Raw genomic sequence first — 6,896 nt, 5'->3', positions numbered from 1 at the left:
AAATCTGCTATGTGATTTTTCACAAATTTTACAGGAGAGACAAAAAACATTCTATTTAAAAAAAAATGAGAGTATTTTCTCGGTATATTTTTATTTATGTAAAGTAAGTTAATACACATCATATTACAAAACATTATAAATCTAATATTATTTCCGTGGACACAATAGTTTTTTTTAACTATTTTAATCCACATAGCAGATTTGAATTGTCAGAACTGCCACATAGCAGGCGTGTTTCGTGTATTGAATATTGCACTCAAGCATCTATTAAAGCATTTATTTATTAATTTATGTATTTAAAATTAATTAAAACCTATTCATTACTATATATTTATCTTTTTAAATTATAACATGTTCATTTAATAATTTTAAATTGTAGTTTAGCAATAATTATTCATGTAATCGCATGACTGACTTGAATGTTTTTATATTTGCATATAAATAACATTGGTCTACATTAAAGGAAAACTATTCCCAAAATTACGTTCCTCTTTTCATAAATTCAAAAATCCAATTTTGCCTTTTTCCTTGTTCCGAACAATTAGAATGATACTGCTCAGATTAATTGTTCAGATCAGACCGACTACTCTAACAGAATAGAATCGAAGAAAGGGTGATATTCTACTGGCCTTGAGGACGTCTGTGTCTGTAGATGAGAATAGCTATTTATCTTTGCTTATCCTTCGTGGGCAAATCTATAGAGGTTATCTATTAGTCGCATATCCTTTGTTTGGTCTTTTCAATCATGAAGGTATATTGCAAGGCACGAATATCTGTCATCAACGTTTTTACCAGATCCAATTGAAACAAAATTATTTCCCTGGCTCTCGTAATTCTAGAAAAATTGATGGTCTACTTATATCACATAATAAGCCTTTTTTGGTGGTGTTACTCTCATCCTACCGACATAATTTCCAGGACTGTAGCTGGGATGTTTAAATGCATCAAGTATGGAATGTACACTGTCTGACTCTATCATCGTATGGCCAGAGTCCAGTACAAGTCGTTCAATTAAGATTTTCTTTCATTGAAGGTTTGACAGCTCACTTGATAGCACCTTGTTTTGATTCTGGTAGCTGCATCCATCAGAAATTAACACTATTTCTTCATATTTTTCATCTAGGTTACTGATGACATGAGTTATGCATGAAAAAAACTCATTTGAGGCGACATCTTCTTCCCTCTCATGTTAGACATACAAAAATACTTCCCAATCATTAAGAAAATAAATCGTAAAATCATGAGCCTGCATTTTCTGAGAATAATAAATTCTAGAAATTAATAGTTTTGGACAAAGAAGTACACTTTGGAGATCCATGGTAATGACCAATTTCTTGGCACTGGCATAACTTTTAGCTTTTTGTTTTGCTTCTCTGTTTTTTCGACTTCTTCCTGTATATTGGAGATATTGTTTTTCACTTACACCTCCTACTTTATACTAAAAACATTTATCGCATTAATCTTTACGTGGTTCATGTATTGAGATCATCAAATTTTATACGAATGTATTCCTAGAAGCAATATTTCCTTCCTCATTTCCTTTATACCATTCCTTATATACCTTGTGCATGTGGAATTATGAAGAAAAGGTACCTTCAATATAGATTCTGCTAGCATTATTTCTACAGTAATGACTTGATACTTTAAGTAGTACTTTCAAACATTTCAGAACTGACTTTGACTTTTCTTTATTCTTCTTCATTGTCACTGTTCTTGCCTTGATCATCATCTTCATCTGCTTGCACCAGCACATCATTTATCCATCTTCTGAAAATATCTCTACTCAGATCAAGAGTATTCAGAAAAAAATATTTCTACAAAATGTCATCTTGATGCAATCTTTATTGTGCATAAAACAGTCGTGGGTTTTCCTACTTCACCATTATCGCCTTCCTCTATCTCATTTTATAAGGTTGGCCCCATTACAAGTACATGTTTTGTATCCCATGATTTCATATTCCCGAATTCTTCAAATTTTGCTTTTCGCAACTCATTGTCTTTCAAGCATTCTTCCCCTTATACTCTTTTCCTCCTGTTCTTAACATCTTACTAGCCATCCTTTAAATTGCTTTGTTTTCTGCTTATAATTTTTTTCGGATAAGAATTCTGGACCATTCACTGGAAGTTCATTTTCTTTGGTAGAGATTTCTTCACTGGCTGACACATTATTCTCATTGTCATTGTCTCCAATTAGTAGATTAATCTCTGTCACGATGAATTTTTTTCGCCTGTTGTATAATTGACATTTTCTTCATCAATGCTGAAATCAGAATCTGTATTTTCTCTCTCTCTTCTATTCCTGTTGCTTTCCATTGCAGCCAGTTAATCAAGCAAAAAGCTATATAAATTTAAAATAGTTCTTGGCGACTCTTCCCCTTCGTTTACGTTATCTAATGCTATTTGGATTTCAGATTCTCATTCATCCTTTCACTTCCAATTTGACCGAAAGAACTAGCAGGTAGCATATCACTCTTTTCTTGATTTACTCTTTCTGTAATTAATGCACATTGTGAAAGCTTAGGAAGTGATTCCAAGAGAAAAGGAAAATCTATATTCCAGTCAGTAACAACAAATCTTGACCAATGACTCGAACAGCTGATGATGATGCTTCACTACAATTATCCTCGTCATATCTTACAAGTTTTCCTTCCGAAATATGGTAGAAATACAGAGTACTCACTTTGATCTTTTACATAAAAGCGCTTTTTATTTGAAGCTTTTGTTTTACGCTAAAAGCACGATTTTAAGATCAGATGCTATAAATGGATACTGTATAAAATTAAATAGCTTTCAATGTCCTTCATAAACAAATTAATAAGCGTACTGGACTATAATTCACCCTTTAAACGCTATTTCAAACACTTTTCCACCATGTATTTAGCTCTTGAAACACCCCTGTACATTATTGAAGCTCCTACAGATTTAAGGAGTAATAACTTACTGAGTTGCAGCAGATGTATTGGTTACTATTCATTATAATTCCTGTTGTATTGTTTAACTGTATTCCTTACCTTTATGGAAAGTTATTGTACATCCTACTCAGATATTTGGGACACAGTTACGGTCCTTCACAAGCAACAAGTATAAAAAAAGGATTTAATTTATGTGTCAGTCTCGGTTAATATACGATATGAAACGCAAAACGCTTCAAACATAATGAATACAATTTTACATTAAAAGACCTGTCTCGAAGATCCCTACATTTGCACACTTTATTTTTTAAAATATCTTTCTCACTTTTGGCACTCTATGGAATTATTCCCTCAGTCTGGCAACATGCTCAATTATAGCTTTAACAGAGCAAAATCAAATTCTTAATCTCACATAGCATCAAGAAGTTTAATAGAAACGTAGTAGGCATGAAGAAAAATCTGCTATGTGGAAGGTCAATCCACATGGCAGATGTACGCTTTCAACAACCAGCGCATATACGAATATGCTATGTGGACATTTTCACATAGCAGATTTTTTTTTACATGCAAACACATAGCAGATGTGGGAATCGTGATTTACGCCCTTATGATCGACTTTCGCTACATAATTGATATGTGAAACTATGCAGGATTAAATAACTGTCTACACCTGTGGAGTAACGGTCAGCGTGTCTGGCTGCGAAACCAGGTGGCCAGGGTTCGAATCCCGGTTGGGGCAAGTTACCTGGTTGAGGTTTTCTCCGGGGTTTTCCCTCAACCCAATTCGAGCAAATGCTGGGTAACTTTCGGTGCTGGACCCCGGACTCATTTCACCGGCATTATCACTTTCATACCATTCAGATGCTAAATAACCTAAATGTTGATACAGCGTCGTAAAATAACCCAATAAAAAAAATTAAATAACCTGTTATGTGGTACCAAAATCTTAAAATCCACAATTTCTCCACATAGCAGGTTTTGACTTGACAGCGACGATATATATATGGATCCTTCAGGTCTCAAAACGTACAAAGTACCAACACAGTTTTTTTTAATTAAAATATTATTTGATATCTTAATCTCATATCATTTTAAATTTGCTATTTTTGCACACCCTCTCAATAAACTTAATAAATGCAATTTGATCATTTTATCTTCATGGGAATGATATTATTTTTCTGTGTGAACTGCAGAATTAGTCACCTGCGTAGTACGGTAGAAAGTCGTGTTTGCCTGCTAATCCAGAACTATACTTGAGTGTGGGTTCGATTCCAGTTTCTTCCAAGGCGAATATCAGGTGGTAATAACCTATGACAAATCATCAGCCTCATCTCGCCAAGTTATGCCATAGTTTAATGTAACTTTACAACACATGCTAATGTAACTGTGATGAGATTTGTTGTTTAATTATTAATTTTATTAAAGAGTTTATTGTTTCGTTTTCTATTATGTAAATATTTTCGTGAGACCTTATTTTTAATTAAGCAATAATCATGAGCTGCTTTTAAAAGCCTGTTACTTTCCTTTGCACTTTGGCTGTATTAAGTTTTCTATTGATGATCATTTTTAGTTTCCTCACGTGAAGAATGTCTGGGTAAATGGTATCCTCCTCCTGCTTCAGGAAACACAGCAACAGTCAGCTGATTCCAGGGCTAATGATGACTTAGTACACAAAATGTAGTCCTAGTTAATGTACTGGATATTAAGAAATTAAAGAGAAGTAGCCAAAGATTTATATACTGAGAACTGCTTTTATTGAATTTCTTACGTCTAGAAACTCATCTCCACTAATAAAACCTTCTTATCTATCTGCTCTGATGATGGAATTCGTAAGTAATTCTTAAACACTGAAATGTAAAATTCCAGAAAACGGTGGAATACCTAAATGTCTAATTCTGATAACAGTCACTGTGGAAGTCTAAAAACCGATATAAGATTCTGCTGAATTCGAAAAAGAGAATGACTATCATTATTTTTCTTATTATGGACTTGTACTTCCAAAAGCTGTTTTTTGTAATACAAAAAAATTAATTAACCATAATCTATTGGCTTCGTGACCTATATGATTTCGAATATTGGTAGTACTCTATCGATACAGCATGATACCTAGTTTCGGTTCTTAACACAAACATATTGTGTTATTAACCAGAGTAAACAATATTCACGTGCTAATTCACGTGCTGTGATAGACCAAATCACAATCAATAGAAATTACATACTGTACAGGTGAGCATATAAAAAACAGTAAGTAGAATCATTTATTTGATTAATAAGCTTAAATTACTCCAGGTCTATGTAACGAGTACTGGGTACTAGGAAAATACCAGTTAAGGTATTTCTTGTCACATATGCCACAATATTAATAATAAACTTGTTGCAAGTTACGGAATGTTAAAAATGAAATCAATATGATATTTTAATGTTGTAATATATTTATTTTTTCAAAATGTAGTGAAATTAGAAAACTATTTGTTGCTTATAGCTATCCTATAACGAAAATACATCGTAGTTTTTGTTACTCAAAACTGCGAAAGTATATTTATTGCTGAAAGCTGAATAGTTATATTAAAGATTTTTTAAACAAATAAAACATATTGCTTTGGGAACAGATGCATTATAGGGGCCATCCATCACACATTATATACAAAAAAAGGTCAGCGGAAGTAATGGTTCGATTAGCGTTTTTAGCATTCGATATTCGATAAGCATTAAATGCTACCAAATTAAAAAAATTAAATAAAAAAAACTTAAACAGTGTGTTACTACTGATGTGATTTTAGTCAGTTTGTATTATATTTTTGGTCCAGGGAAAATATATTTGACTATTACTGCCGTTATTTCCATTTTGAAGTAGGCTACAAGTCAACAATATAAAACTGACTTTAAGTTTGAAGTTGGCAACATATTTTATGTGATTACTCCAGTGTTCGTCCATGGTCTGGAATTTAGGTTAAGTTTAGATTTAAGACCTCTCCTGGCACCACATTATCATAATCATCCTATCACATCATCGGGGTAATGTAACTCCACCTTCCAGGCGCCCCAACCTCAGAAGTGGGTTACAACTAAGCCACGGCCAGGAGAGAAGACCAGAAATGTCGAAAAGACAACCTGGTGGCATTGGATTAAAAAAAAAAAAAATTCAATATTTCAATTGAGTAATACATTTGTACTGCTGTGTTCGTTGATATTAGCTTTTTCTTTGGATGATTTATGGATCTTATATATTGTCTGTTTATTAAAAAAAATGAAATAGCTAATCTGCAAAACAGATAACCAGGGGATGGAAAGTCGAGGTTCTATTGTACTAGGTCATGCTAGTCCAGCTATTGAATGCAACGAAATTGTCCATGTTCAGCTGTTCTGCAATTATTTCTGCCTTTCCACACAGATTGATTTCACTGACTGGATGTTTGACGCCTGTGCCTGCTGGTACCAGGTAAAAGTACGAGGGCGGTTTTTTTTTTTCAACCTGTGATCATGCCGGTAAACAGCCAATCGAGTGGTAGGATGCAGGGATGCTTGAGGGCGACTGCATATCTCCTCCACTATAACCTCTGCCACTTCCAACGTCATTATGCCATTTTGAGCTGAGTTGCAGGCACATAAACATGGCTGCTACGATTGATTCTCCTGCCAAGTGCGAGTTGCACAGTGTAATTTGGTTTCCTCAAGCAGAAGGGAATAGTGCAGTGGAAATTCATTGAAGAATGAGCCAAGTAAAGCGAAAACTTTATGAGTGATGGTGTTGTGCGTGAATGGTGTAGGAAATTTAAAGTATTCCAAACCGATGTTCGTAATGAAGGGGGGCAAGGACGCAAGTCCGTCGCAATAGAAGACATTGTTCAACGAGTTGACCAAGTGGTTCGAGAAAAACGGAGGTTTACCATAAGTGAGTTGTGAGTGGAATTTTCTGAAGTTTCAAGATCATCTGTTTATATGATCATAACAGAACATCTACACTACAAAAAACTGTGCTCTCAA

Source organism: Periplaneta americana, chromosome 2 (genome assembly GCF_040183065.1).
Source record: "Periplaneta americana isolate PAMFEO1 chromosome 2, P.americana_PAMFEO1_priV1, whole genome shotgun sequence".
NCBI classification, from domain to species: Eukaryota; Metazoa; Arthropoda; class Insecta; order Blattodea; family Blattidae; genus Periplaneta; species Periplaneta americana.
This window is presented reverse-complemented; position numbering follows the sequence as displayed.